Source organism: Dioscorea cayenensis, chromosome 20 (genome assembly GCF_009730915.1).
Source record: "Dioscorea cayenensis subsp. rotundata cultivar TDr96_F1 chromosome 20, TDr96_F1_v2_PseudoChromosome.rev07_lg8_w22 25.fasta, whole genome shotgun sequence".
In the NCBI taxonomy this organism is placed as follows: domain Eukaryota; kingdom Viridiplantae; phylum Streptophyta; class Magnoliopsida; order Dioscoreales; family Dioscoreaceae; genus Dioscorea; species Dioscorea cayenensis.
The window spans coordinates 8104665-8120119 of record NC_052490.1 but is presented as its reverse complement, the minus strand read 5'-3'; the positions used below and the strand labels follow the sequence as shown (position 1 = coordinate 8120119).

Sequence of the window (15455 nt, the reverse complement as noted above, 5' to 3'; positions counted from 1 at the left end):
TCCGGCGAGGTGTATCCTAGGCCGGACAAATGATCACTTGCGATGAGTAGAGGACTTTCCACAAGACCATCGACACGACATTCGAGGGGTTTTTATATGGATTCATTGCTTTTACATTCTATTTCTTTGATTGTACTTAATTTCTTGGAGAGCTAAACCCCTAATGGGTACTTGGGTATTTGTGAACCCTAGGATGTATTTGTTTCATTGAATCTCTTTATTATGCTTTCAATTAATTGATGTTTGTTGTGAGTTCGACCTTGAATGCTTGTTTGTATGGACATTTCCCTAGATGACACTAGGGTTGAGAGTTCTTGTTGGTAACCTTTTGAGTTTGTGACACACCACGAGCGTTAGACAAAGCTAGGTTGGAGAGGGTTGAGAGGGTGAGTCGAGAGGTACAGGAGCGTCCATTTTCCCCTCTGACATGATAAATTCTACGTCCGTTCCTTGAGTTTTTTGTGGCCATAATAGAGTGAATGGTCTAAGCGATGAACATCCACTGGGGCTTAGTTGCGCTTGCAACGGAGTGAAGCGTTGAGGTGATCTTAGTATCTAAGGCTTAATCGTTGTTAGGGACCTTCCACCTGGACCAAAGGGTTAGGTCTATAATTAGGAAGAGATTTATCACTTGGAATCCCTAGAGCTCATTGTAACTCTATGCGAGTGCGAGGTCTATAAACCAAGGGGACCTTGTCTAGTTTTTGGTGCCGTTGCCGGGGAGTAGGCGTTTAGAGATACTTTGCACTTTGTTTTCTTAACTATTTCACCATACATTCCATTTCCTATATTCTTATTCTATCATCGTTCTGATTCTTTTTTTCTTTCTTTTTCGGTATAGCTCCCGGTTGTGACCCGAGGGAATCCATCAATATTGGTTGAAGGAGATCCTGAGCTTGAACATACACTTAGAAAAAAAGGGAAAGAGCCTGTACAAGAACAGTCTAATTTAGCTGATTTGAAAGTGGAAGGATCTGAAAACATGGTAGAACAGAATGAGCAACAGCGAACATTATCCGATTATGCCAGACCTTCAGTGTTGGGGACACAATCGAGTATTGTGCGTCCCCCGATTACAGCTCAGAACTTTGAGTTGAAGCCGGCATTCATCCACATGTTGCAACATCCGTACAGTAAAGGTTTGGCCGATGAGGATCCAAACGGTCATATAGAGAGTTTTCTCGAGGTGTGTGATATGCTGAAGATAAATGGAGTGACAGATGATGCCATCAAGTTGAGAGCCTTCCCATTTTCCCTAAAGGGGAGAGCGAAGTAGTGGCTACACTTATTACCTAGAGCATCGATTAGCACATGGGAGGAGATGGTAGAAGCTTTTCTTGCCCGTTATTTTCCTCCCAGAAAATCTGCAAAGCTTAGGAATGAGATTTCATCCTTTGTTCAGTTGCAATTGGAGTCTCTATTTGAGACATGGGAAAGGTTCAAGGAGCTCCTGAGAAAGTGCCCGCAACATGGATTCCCGGAGTGGATGATTATTCAAACCTTTTATAATGGTTTGAACCCGAGTACAAGGCAACTCTTGGATGCGGCAGGAGGAGGTACCTTAGGTAGCTAGACCCCCGATGAGGCTCGGCAGTTAATTAAAGAAATGGGGTTAAACAGCTACCAATGGAAAGCTAGGGAGAAGAAAAAAGTGGCCGGTCTCCATGAAATAGATGCGGTAAATTCATTGGTGGCTCAAGTGGAGAGTTTGAGTAAGAAGTTAGATCTTCTAACTTCAAATAGAGAGGCAGCCGTGACTAATTGCAACGGGTGTGGTGTAGGTCATACTCCCTCCGATTGCCCGATATCTATCGGTGATGTTTCTTCAGTGGAGAACGTTGATTTTGTAGGTATTAGCATGAGACCTCAAGGAAACCCATATAGCAATATCTACAATTCTGGTTGGAAGAATCATCCCAATTTCTCATGGAGTAATCAGGGTCCACAAAAGGCCATGGGGCCACTGGGTTTCCAACAACAACAACAACAAGCCAGTCAGGTGGAAAACAGAGTCTCAGGTTTGGAAACACGAATGACTGACTTAGAGAAGCACTTGGCTAGATTTGTACAATCTGCAAATACAAGGTTTGAATCAGTCGAGGCTACACTTCGCAACCACACCGCTTCTTTGCATAACCTTGAAAATCAGGTGGGGCAAATTGCGAAGTCTCTCTCTGAAAGGCCACATGGAAGCTTGCTGAGCAATACAGAGACCAACCCTAGAGAGCATGTGAAGGCGATCACTTTGAGAAGTGGTCATGAGGTTGAAGGTAGGCTTCAGAGTGAGAAGCCAAAAGAACATGCACCCGAGGTTATAGAGGTAGAAGAAGGGATGAGCAAAGAGAAAGTGGTGGTACCCCCACTTTTCAAGCCAAGAATCCCCTATCCCTCTAGACTGAAAAATGACTAAGGGGATGAATAGTACAAGAAGTTCCTGAGTTTGTTCAAGAAGCTGCACATCAATATTCCTTTTGTTGAAGCATTGGCCCAAATGCCTAAGTATGCGAAGTTCTTGAAAGACTTGTTGACTAACATGAGGAAGTTGGAGGAAAGTGCTTCAGTGATTTTAGATGCTTAATGCTCGGCGGTATTGCAAAAGAACATGCCGAACAAGAAGAAAGACCTGGGAAGCTTCATTATTCCGTATAATATTGGCAATCTATGTGAGGAAATGGCATTGGCGGATTCAGGGGCCAGTATCAATGTTATGCCATATACCTTCTTTCAAAACCTAGGCTTGGGCGAGCCTAGGCCTACTCGGATGACTTTGCAACTAGCAGACCGAACAGTATGACATCCGAGAGGCATCATTGAAGACGTGCTTGTCAAGGTGGACAAGTACATTTTTCCGGTTGACTTTGTAGTGCTAGACGATGATGACGATGCAGATGTACCTTTCATACTTGGGAGACTGTTCTTGCGGTCTTCCAAGGCATTGATTGACATGGACGGCGGAGAGCTAACTTTGAGGGTTGGAGATGACAAGCTCACATACCGCCTTGCTGAAGCCGTGCGGCATTCTCTTGATTTCGATGATACTTTATACTTTCTAGACACTACTGATGAGATTGTTGATGAATACATGCAGGAAATGTTCAATCGGGACCCATATGATTGTTTGTTCGACCAAGAGGAGGATTATGAAGAAGTGATGATGCTTGGTGCGACGGAAGAAGTACCATCTACCCCGGGGATCTTGAAGAAGGTGCTCCAGAAAATGAAGAGGGCTAGGAGACGGCACCGGAAACACTCCACGTCTGTTGGAGACATATGTGAACCGAAGAAGTTGGATGAATCATTGTTAGGTGTCCCGAAGCTCGATAATTCACCTTCTATCCTCAAGAGACTTTGCACATCATACTTTTAAGCCATCGGTAAGAGGGCAACTTTCATTCATGAACCCCCGTGAGGTAAGACAACGTACGTCAAGCTTAGTGACGTTAAACAAGCACTTCTTGGGAGGCAACCCAAGTGTTTACTGTTTTCTTATCTTCTAGCTTAGTTTGTTTGCATGAATAAATTGTTAAGTGTTGGTGTCTTGGATTTTAGATGCTTGTGATGAGATTTCCTTGTGAACTTTGAATATTCATCGTGTGTTTTCATGTGGAATTGGCGAAGTTATGTCGTTTGAGCTTTATTCCATGTTTTTTTTTGTTGGTAAAACTCGCATACTAGGGTAGGCTCTGAGTGTATAAACATGTTCAGAAATTTTCTGCCGAGCCTGCAAGTTTTTCTAAGGCATCCAGTGAAAACGCACGGGCATGTGGAATTTCCACACATTCGTGGAATTGTATTGCGAGCTCATCCAGAGAAGGCACAGGGGCGTGCGGCTGCCCCTGTGAATGACCATGCGACTTTCACACGCCCGTGGGTAATTTCCGCATGGGCGTGTGAATTCCTGCAGAGTTGGGCGGATTATCCTGAGATCACACAAGGGCGTGGACTCGCCCTTGTGGGTGACCTTGTGAACAACACACAGGCGTAGGCAATTTCCACACGCCCGTGCGAAATGCTGCAGAGGAGTTCTCTCCATCCCGAGAAAACACAGGGTGTGTGATTGCCCCTGTGAGTTGGGCATGTGAATGTCCATGCCCGTGCGGAATTTCCGCACGGGCGTGTAGAACATTTGGCAATTTTCTTGGATGTTTAGGGAAGCCACAAGGGCCTACGGCTGCCCCTGTGCGTCGGACGCATGGCGTGGGTATTTTCCACACACCCGTGTGAGAGCAGTCAGAGTCGAAGAAGTGTTTTCCCGAGAGCGCACAGGAGCATGCGTGCGCCCCTGTGGCTCTCTTATAATGAGGCGCACGGGCGTGGGCAATTTCACACACCCGTGTGGATGCACAGAATGCCAAGGGGCACGAGGTCTTTTTAAAGAAGATTAGTTTCTCTTCCTCTTCAACTCTTCTATTCATTTGGAAACATTCTCACATCAGTCTCCGACTCCATAGCGCCAATTTGGTTGGATTTTTGTGCGGTTTTCATGCCGGTTCTTCATTTTCTCATTCCATCTCGTCAGTAATCCCTATTTATCATTTTCTTTGCCAATTCATGTTTTCCATCGATTAATTTGGTTAATAATGCTTCTTTTCTTCATTTATAAAGATGATTTATGTTTAGAATGAAGTAGAAGTGATTTCACGATGTATTTTTGGATTCTTTAAGCGCGGCCATGCGGTTTTCATGCCCCGTTGATCCACACGGGCGTGCGAAAATTCCACACGACCATGTGGATTTCTGCAGCGATAGTTTATCAACTTGTTTGATCGATTTTATTTCGAATTTTAAAGATTATGGCACCTTAGTCGAAGAAGCAAGCTAATAAGAGGCTGCGTGAGTCATCCCCTGAGCTTGAGGTCATGAGTTTCGCGATTCCAGAGCATCAGGCTCGCTATGAGCGCTTGTCGAGACTCCGGTTCGAACAGACTTGATTCTTGGACATGTGTATACTGAGAGATCTACAGCAGGGAGATGAGTTCGCTGATGAGGTCGAGGATCTCATTTCAGCGGGTGGTTGGTGACAGTTATTGATGATTAGAGAGCCAGCCATCCGAGAGTTTGCACTGGAGGTGCTATCATCATTCGAGTTGGATAGATCGTACGGAAGTTCGATAGTTTGGACAACATTCAGTTCAGAGTATTCGGACACCACCATAGTTTGAGCCTTACTCAGTTTTCAGTTCTACATGGTTTGTATAAGGAAGCATTCACAGATACGGAGGAGTACGCTCAGTTACCGACTAATTATCCTAGAACCTTGACCCCGCAGAGAGCTTATAGAGTGCTATGTGGTCAGGGTTAGTAAGAGCCGGGGGTGTCCAAGGCCACGTGCCTTTCCCGACCTGCATATAAATATTTACATGCCATCATGTGTAGGTCGGTGAATGGCCGTGGTGATAGCACTGGTGTTCTGAGCCGATAGGAACTTCTGTACTTGTACTCGATGATGCAGCGCGTACCGATTCACTTAGGGCACATCATGGCCGAGTACATCAGACATCAGGAGCACTATGCTATATTGGGAGAGATCTTCTCGGGCCCTTACATCACGAGATTAGTATTGGGCATGGGTCTCTTGGACTCGATTCGCGGGGCCGAGAAGATGAGTATACCTACTCCCCTGAGCCTAGAGACGATGAGGTTGATGGGCATGGTCCGCCGGGTTCGGACAGGGGTTTTTGCTTTATTGTTACCAGCTCAAGAGATAGCCGAGGATGAGGGTGATGAAGCCGGGGCATCTCAGCCCGCTCCCGAGCCTCAGTCAGCACCGATAGAAACCGAGGCACCTCCAGTGGCAGAGGAACCACCCACCGTGCGTATGTTTTCACCATCTCAAGCTCATGATCGCTTTGAGAGGCTCGAGAGCGCTTTGGGAGTGATACGTACAGAGGTAGCTGAGGCTCAAGCCGAGATTACAAAGATTAGGGCTACGCAGGCCACTCAGTACACGGAGTTCATGGCACATTTAGACGTATTACAGCAGATCTTAGAGCGAGATGTCGCCTCATCATTTGTCTTGGGGCCGAGGACTCCTCAGTCCCCCTCAGTTCCTCTAGCATCTCCATCCCCTACCCCAGCACTTTTGGACCCACCATGTGTGTCTTCACTAGTAGTAGCACCGGAGCCCGAGGGCGACACCGACACTTGACTTTACTTTATTTTCCTTTTATGCATTTTATTTTTAGACTTGTTCACTCGTAGGATTCTCCTTCCGAGTTTATTTTTCATTTTGTATCTCGAGTTGTATTCATTGTCTATCTTTTTATATATACTCGAGGATATTTTGTTTTTTTATTGAGCTTCACCGAACCCCCTCGTGTATGCGTGCGGATGGTCTTGTCATCATGGGAATTGAGACTTAGTCATGGGCACGGCCAAGGTGCTTCGGCACTTGGCCATGTGAGCTTCACAACCCGTCCAAACATTACTCCCAAGGACTTAGCTCCATCAAATGTGACACTCGGAGTCAGGGGAGTATTGTTTTGATTGCTTCTCCCACATCTATTTTTGAATGAAATACATTTTGAGTGAGCTTACATGTGTACATTGGGGACAATGTACAACTTAAGTATGGGGGGGAGTTCCATAGTGCACAAATCTTTTCAATTGTTCTTGATTGATATATGCTCACATAGCCAATGGCAGTTCACCCTAGTTACATTGATTGTATTCTTGAGTTTACGAGAATTTTTAACATTGAATATTTTCATGCTCTAATTTTGCTTGAATGTCTAGGAATTTTTGCCCGATTTATACTTGTTACACTACTCACTTATTAGAGACTTTTGGAAACTCAAGTTTGATGTTAAAGGGACTAGTTATAGTTGTTTCTTGTGTTAAATTCTAAAAGAATGAAAAAGAAGGAACAAAAATAGTTTTTATTGTTTATTTGTGCCTGTTGGGTGGAAAAAGCTACCACCTATGAAGTATGAAGCTACTCTCACAAGTCGGATACTAACTATGCCCTAATGAGAGAAAAAGCTATCTCATAGGATTAGTGAAAGCTACCACTCCGGTAGAAAGAGCTACCACCTCGAAAGTGTGAAACCAACTTAGCGGCCACTTTGGAAAAGGCTACCTTAGAGGATGTGTGAAGCTACTACCATCTTTGAAATTGTTGTCACTTTTGTAGATAAATAAGTCCCTTGTACTTAGAAATTTCAGGAGTATACCTTGGGTTGTTTTGAGTGAGTTCACACACGTACACGATTTTGGGTTTGTTGTCCTTTTTTATTCAAGTTTTTAGCTAGAGCTTTGATTTTTTTTGAATTTAATGTTGAAATTTCCATTACTTGTAGAATGCTCTCTCTGTACACTTTGGTGAACCAAAGGTCAAGCGTTTCCAACATTTCCTTCATCTATGCACAGAATGTCTAATTTTTGCTTGAGGACAAGCAAAAGCTTAAGTGTGGAGGAGTTTGATAAGTGCTTGTGTGATATGAATGCGAAGCGTTCATTCCTTATGTTGAGCATTACTTTTCTCAAGGTTTTACAGTAATATGTGTGTTTTTATGTTACTTTTGTGCAGGTAGGGTTGTGAGGCCGAGTATGAAGGAAAGAAGCCAATGTGGATCATAATGCACCGATTTTGGAGAAAATCTTGCTAAGGTTCAAACGTGAAGACATAAGTCGGGTGCGAGATGCTAGAGTGTGTGCCAACTTCCTCGTATTTGAGTTAGCACAACCATTTGGAGGGGCACAAGGGCAGTCACACTCGAGCATTCCAACTTATGCACATAGAACAAGAGGTCCACCAACTTGTCGATCATTGAAGAAGCAAGTGATCCACGACGTGAACGTGTGCCCGTTTGCGTTACCCTGATGAAAGTACGGATTCGGGAAGCTATTCAGCACTGTTCACAGCCGGCCGAGAAAACAGGAATTCAGAGAATCCACACGGGCATGCGGAAATTATCCACGCCCGTGTAGAAATTCCACATGGGCGTGTGAAAAATCCATAGGCCCGTGTAGTCGCCCGACTCCAGCCCTATTTAAAGCCGATTCAGCCCCGATTTCAGCATTCTTTTCTCCATCTTTTCCCGAACTTGAGAGATGGCTTCGGCTAGGGTTTTGAGGGGTATTGGCTAGGGTTTTGTAGAAGTTCTATGGCTGCGACATCGCGTGTCATTTGGAAGACGGTTATTGGGAGAGCTTTCGTCGGCACCGATCCGGCGAGGTGTATCCTAGACCGGACAAAGGATCCCTTAGACGACAAGTAAAGGACTTTCCACAAGACCAACGACATGACCATCGAGGGGGTTTCTCTATGGATTCATTGCTTTTACATTCTATTTCTTTGATTATACTTAGCTCCATGGAGAGCTAAGCCGCAAGTGGGTACTTGGGTATTTGTTAAACCTAGGATGTATTTGTTTCATTGAATCTCTTTATTATGCTTTCGATTAATTGATGTTTGTTGCGAGTGCCAACCTTGAATGCTTGTTTGTATGAACATTTCCCCTAGAGTGACACTAGGGTTGAGAGTTCTTGTTGGTGACCTTGTGAGTGAGTGACACACCACGAGCGTTAGACAAAGCTGGGTTGGAGAGGGTTGAGAGGGTGAGTCGAGAGATATAGGAGCGCCCCCTTTCCCCTCTGACGTGATAAGTTCTACCTCCGTTCCTCGAGTTCTTTGCGGCCATAATAGAGTGAATGGTCTAAAGGATGAACTTCCGCTGGGGCTTAGTTGCGCGTGTAACAGAGTGAAGCATTGAGGTGATCTTAGTATCTAGGGCTTAATTGTGGTTAGGGACCTTCCACCTGGACCAAAGGGTTAGGTCTATATTTAGAAAGAGATTTATTACTTGGAATCGCTAGAGCTCATTGCAATTCTATTCGAGCGCGAGGTTGAAAGGTTATCTAATCTCTCCTCCGGGACATGTATAGAGTTACGCATAGTTGACCTTAGATTTGGGATTATGTATTCAAGGATTCCACGACTCACCATTGCATTGATTAGGAAGAATAATAGATGGTTCTTGCACTTGAAACGATTGTCCTAGGTGGAACATTATCCGAGTACCCCATCTTTATCGATTGCCTTACCTCCTTCTTTACTCGTGCTCTCTTACTTGTTGTTTTTATTTTTGAGAATTGAATCATTTTCACGCTTATCAATACTGATCTTTCACATAGCTAAGAAGAGGATTAAGTGTTTTTATTCCCTACTCCCTGTGGATTCGATACCCGCTCATCCGGGATTATTACTTCGACAAACCCTTGCACTTGCGGGATATATGCAAGGGGATCTTGTCAGTAGGGTTCAAACGGGGGTTTATGCTCTGGTTCTACCGACCCCAGAGATAGCCGAGGAGGAGGGTGATGATGCTGAGGCTTCCCAGCCTACCCCCGAGCCTTAGTTAGAACCTATGGAGACCGAGGCACCTCCGGTGACAGAGGACCCACCCCCCGTGCGCATGATTTCACCATCTCGAGCCCAGGATCACTTTGAGAGGCTTGAGAGCGCTGTGGAGGTGATACGGACAGAGGTAGCAGAGGCCCGAGCAAAGATTGCCGACATTAGGGATGCGCAGGCCGCACGATGTACAGAGTTCATGGCACATTTTGACACATTACAACAGATCTTTGAGCGAGATGTCGGCTCGTCATTTGTCCTTCTGCCGAGGACTCCTCAGGTACCCTCTATTTCTCCGGCACCTCCATCCCCTATTGCGGAACCCGATGATCTACTATCTACTTCATCACCACTAGCAGCAGCAGAAGAGCCAGAGGGCGACATCGACACTTGATTTTATTTTCCTTATCTTTTACTTCCGCATTTTATTTTGAACTTGTTTACTTAGAAAGGACTTTCTTTCTGAGTTTATTTTGTATCTCGAGTTGTATTCATTGTCTTATCTTTTATATACTCGAGTTAATTTTGTTTTTATTGAGCTTCACTGAACCCCCTCGTGTATGCTTGCAAATGGGCTTGTCATCGTGGGAATTGAGACTTTGTCATAGGCAAGGCCAAGATGTTTTGGCACTTGCCCGTGTTAGCTTCACAACCCATTAGAACAACACTCCCAAGGACTTAGCTCCATCAAATGCAACACTAGGAGTAAGGGAGTATTGTTTTGATTGCTTCTTCCACATCTGAATTTAATTGATTTACATTATGAATGAGCTTGCATGTGTACATTGGTGACAATGTACAACTTAAGTGTCCGTGTGTGTGTGTGGGGGTTCCATGGTGCACGCATCTCTTTTGTACTAGTTTTGATTGATATGCATGCTCACATAGCCAATGGCGGTACACCTTAGTTGCATTGATTGTATTTTTGAGTTTAGGAGAATTTTTAACATTGAATGTTCTCATGCTCTAGTTTATCTTAACATTGAATGTTCACACTCTTTGAACTCATTTGGAAACTTATTTTTGATGTATAAGAGACTAGTTATAGTTGTTTCTCATGTTAATTCCAAAAAAAAATGGAAAAAATAAAAAGAAGGAACAAAATAGTTTTATTGTTTATTTGTGGTTGTTGGGTGGAAAGAGCTACCACCTATGAAGTATGAAGTTATTCTCATAAGTCGGATACTAGTTATGCCCTAATGAGAGAAAGAGCGATCTCATAGGATGAGTGAAAGCTACCACTTCGGTAGAAAGAGCTACCACCTTGAAAGTGTGAAAGCCACTTTAGCGGCCGCTTTGGAAAGGGCTACCTTAGAGGATGTGTGAAGCTACTGCCATCTTTAAAATTTTGTTATTTTTTGTAGATAAATAAGTCCCTTGCACTTAGAACTTTGAGGAGTATACTTTCGGTTGTTTTGAGTGAGTTCACACATTTACACGATTTTGGGTTTGTTGTCATTTTTTATTCAAGTTTTTAGCTAGAGCATTGATTTTTCTTATTTAGAGTTGAAATTTCCCTTACTTGTAGAATGCTTTCTTTGTATGCTTTGGTGAACCTAAGGCCAAGCACTTGCAATATGTCCATCATTTATGCACATAATGTTTTAATTTTTGCTTGAGGACAAACAAAAGCTTAAATGTGGGGGAGTTTGATAAGTGCTTGTGCGATAAGAATGCAAAGTGTTCTTTCCTGATGATGAGCATTACTTTTATCAGATTTTGACGCTAATATGTGTGTATTTATGTTAATTTTATGTAGATAGGGTTGTGAGGCCGAATATTAGAGAAAGAAGCCAATGTGGACTGTAAATGCACCACCTGGAGGAAATCTTGAGAAGGTTCAAATGGGAAGACATAAGTCGGGTTCGAAATGCGGGAATGTATGCGAACCTCCTTGTATTCAAGTTAGCACAATGATTTGGAGGGGCACAAGAGCAGTCACATTCAAGCATTCCAGCTCGAGCATGTATAGCAAGATCTCCACCAACATGTGCCCGTTTACGACATAATCGTGTGCCCATTTACCTTACCTCAACGAAAGCATGGATTCGGGAGTGTTTCGGGCCAGTACTGTAGCAGGGCACTATAACAAACACTGAAGCAGGTATTGTTCATAGGCGCCCAAAGAAGGATGAAAACAGAGAATCCATATGGGGGTGCGTTAATTCCACAAGCCCATGTGAAAAATCCACTGGGCACCCACAAGGGTGTGTAGATTCCCGATTCCAGCCCTTTAAAAGCCGATTTTAACCCTGATTTCAGCATTCTTTTCTCCATCTTTTCCCAAACTTGAGAGAGAGCTTTAGGAAGGGTTTTGAAAGGTATTGGCTAGGGATTTGGAGAGGTTCTATGGCTCTGACATCGTGCTCCGTTTGGAAGAAGGTTAGTGGGAGAGCTTTCGTTGTCACCGACCTAGGCCCGACAAAGGGACCCTTGGACGAGTTGAGGACTCTACACAAGAGCATCGTCACGACTGTCGAGGGGGTTTTCTATGGATTCTTTGCTTTTATATTTGATTTCATTGATTGTAATTAGCTCCATGGAGCGGTAAACCCCCTAGTGGGTACTTGGGTATTTGTGAACACTAGGATGTATTCATTTCATTGAACCTCTTTATTATGCTTTTCAATTAATTGATGTTTTATTTGAGTTCCATCCTTGAATGCTTGATTGTATGAATACTCACTTAGAGTGACACTAGGGTTGAGAGTTCTTGTTGGTAACTCTTGTGAGTGAGTGACAGACTATGAGTGTTAGACAAAACTAGATTGGAGAGGGTTGAGAGGGTGAGTCGAGATGTAGTAGAGTATCTGCTTTCCCCTCCGGGGTGATTTATTCTACCTCCATCTCTTCAAGTTCTTTGTGGTCATAGTAGAGTGAATGGGCTAAAGGATGATTTTCCGCTGTGGCTTAGTTGCGGGTGCAATGGAGTAAAGTGTTGAAATGATTTTAGCACCTAGGGCTTAATCGTGGTTAGAGACATTCCTCCCGGACCAAAGGGTTAGGTCTACATCTAGGAAGAGGATTTATCACTTGGAATCCCTAGAACTTATTGCAATTCTATACGAGTGCGAGGTTGAGAGGTTATTCAATTTCTCCTCCAGGACATGTATAGAGTTAAGCATGGTTGATCTTAGATTTGGGACCATGTATTTGAGGATCTCCATGACTCATTATTGCATCAGTTAGAAAGTATAATAGAGGGTTCTTGCACTTGAAATGATTGTCCTAGGCAGAACAATATCCAGGTACCCCATTTATAATGATTGCCTTACCTTCTCCTTTACATGTGCCCTCTTTCTTGTTCTTTTACATTTGTTATTTCACATCTTGTCACACATATTACTATTCATCTTTCACTTAGTTAAGAAAGAATTAAAGTGTTTTAATTCCCTACTCTCTGTGGATATGATACCGCACTCATCTGGGATTTTATTACTTCGACAAACCCGTGCACTTGGGGGACATACGCAAGGGCGTTTTCAGGCACAAAGGCAATCACATTTGCGTATTCCAACTTGTGCAATGATAACAAGATCTTCACCAATAAGCCCTTTTTATTGAAGAAGCGACGCGATCTACGGTATAGACGTGTGCCAGTTTATATTGCCTCGATAAAAAGTGTAGATTCGGGATTTTTTTTTTGCGGAGTATTGAGGAGATAATGTAGAAAATCACTAAAGCAGATAGTGTTCATAGCCCACAAAAAATCAGAATTCCAGAGAATCCACACAAGCTTGTGGAAATTACCTATGCCCATGTGGATGCCTGATTCAAGCCCTATTTTAGTAGTGATTCAGCCCGATTTAGGCATCCTTTTTTGAATCTTTTCTCCATCTTTTGAGAGGCTTGTGGCTACAGTTTAGAGGGGCTTTTGCAAGGCTTTTTGAGTGGTTCTATGGTGTTGACACCTTGTTTCTCTTGGAAGATAGTTATCGTTGGAGATTTTGTCAGCACCGATCCGGCGAAGTGCGCCCTATGCATGACAAGGGGACCTTTGTAGAGGACGAGGCTACTCCACAAGACTACCTGCACAAATATTGATTGGGTTTTCTTATGGATTACATGCTTTTACTTTCAATCTCATTGTTGATTATATCTTGCTCCATGGAGAGCTAAACTGCCTTGTGGGTACTTTGACTTGTAAACCCTAGGATGTTATTATTTCATTGACCTTTTATTATGTTTTCCTTAATTGATGTCTTTAATTGAGTTCCAATCTTGAATGCTTGTTGAATGATTTCTCCCTTAGTGTGACACTAGGGTTGAGAGGGTGAGTCGAGAGAAAAGGGGACGCTCCACTACCTCTCGACTCAGCCTCTCGACCCTCTCCAATTTGGCTTTGTTTGACTCTCATGGTGTGTCATTCACTCACAAAGATTACCAATGTAGACTCTCAACCCTAGTGTCACTCTAAGGAAGAAATCATTCAACAAGCATTCAAGATTAGAACTCAATTCAAGACATTAATTATGGAAAACATAATAAAAGTTCAATGAAACAATAGCAACCTAGGGTTTAAAAGTCCAAGTACCCACTAGGAGGTTTAGATCTCCATGAAGCAAGATACAATCAATAATGAGTTCAAAATTTAAAACATGTAATCCATAAGAAAATATGCTCGGTATTCGTGTCGATGGTCTGGTGGAGTAGCCTCGTCCTGTCCAAAGGTCCTCTTATCAGGCCTAGGACACACCTCGCCGGATCGGTGCTGATGAAAACTCCCTCAATAACTATCTTTAAAGAGAAATGTGGTGTCAAAGCCATAGAACCACTCCAAAAACCTTGCCAAATCCCCTCTGATAAGTGCTTGTGTGATAAGAATGCGAAGTGTTCTTTCCTTAAGATGAGCATTACTTTTATCGGGTTTTAACACTAATATGTGTGTATTTATGTTACTTTCATGCATATAGGGTTGTGAAGCCGAATCGTAGAGAAAGAAGCCAATGTAGATCATGAGTATACCATTTGGAGGAAATCTTGAGAAGGTTCAAACGAAAAGACATATGTCGGGTTCAAGAGGCTAGAATGTGTGCCAACCTCCTTGTATTCAAGCTAGCACAATGATTTGGAGGAGCACAAAGGCAGTCACATTCTAAGTATTCCGGCTTGTGCATGTGCAACAAGATCTCCACCAACGCTTCTGTTCATTGAAAAGTGAAGCGATCTACAACGTAAACGTGTGCCTGTTTACATTACCTCGATGAAAGAATGGTTTCGGGAGCGTTTCAGAATAGTACTATAGCAGGGTACTGTAGCAACACTGTAGTAAAATACTATAGCAAAACAACAAAGAAAGAGTTGGCCAGAAAAACCAGACGGGCGTGTGGAAATCCACAGGGGTATGTTGATTCCCGATTCCAGCCCTTTAAAAGCATATTTCAGCCCCGATTTCAGCATTCTCTTCTCCATCTTTTCCCTAACTTGAGAGAAGGCTACGGCTAGGGTTTTGAGAGGTATTAGCTAGGGATTGGGAGAGGTTCTATTGCTCCGACATCGCGCTCCATTTGGAAGAAGGTTAGTGGGAAAGCTTTCGTCGGCACCGATCTGGTGAGGTGTATCCTAGGCCGGACAAAGGGACCTTTGGACGAGTAGAGGACCCTCCAAAAGACCATTGTCGTGACTATCGAGGGGGTTTTCTACGGATTTATTGCTTTTACATTCGGTTTCATTGATTGTAATTAGCTCTATTAAGAGCTAAACCGCCTAGTGGGTACTTGGATTGTGAACCCTAGGATGTATTCATTTCATTGAACCTTGTTATTATGCTTTCATTAATTGATGTTTTTATTGGGTTCCAATATTGAATGCATTGATTGTATGAATACTTCCTTAGAGTGACACTAGGGTTGAGAGTTCTTGTTGGTAACCCTTGTGAGTGAGTGACACACCATGAGAGATAGACAAGGCTAGATTAGAAAGGGTTGAGAGAGTGAGTCGAGAGGTAGCGGAGCGTCCCCTTTCCCCTATGGTGTGATTTATTCTACCTCCAATCTCTCGAGTTCTTTGCTGTCATAGTAGAGTGAATGGGCTAAGGGATGACCTTTCGCTGGGGCTTAGTTGCGAGTGCAATGGAGTGAAGCGTTGAAGTGATTTTAAC

General features: G+C 43.4%; 1 non-coding gene across 1 annotated transcript; it reads right to left on the bottom strand.

Annotated features, from left to right (window-relative positions):
• Positions 1-1369: 1369 nt before the first annotated feature.
• LOC120252003 lies at positions 1370-1476 on the bottom strand. Its single transcript, XR_005533558.1, has one exon. It is a non-coding gene; the product is annotated as a small nucleolar RNA R71 (small nucleolar RNA).
• Between the last annotated feature and the right edge of the window lie 13979 nt (positions 1477-15455).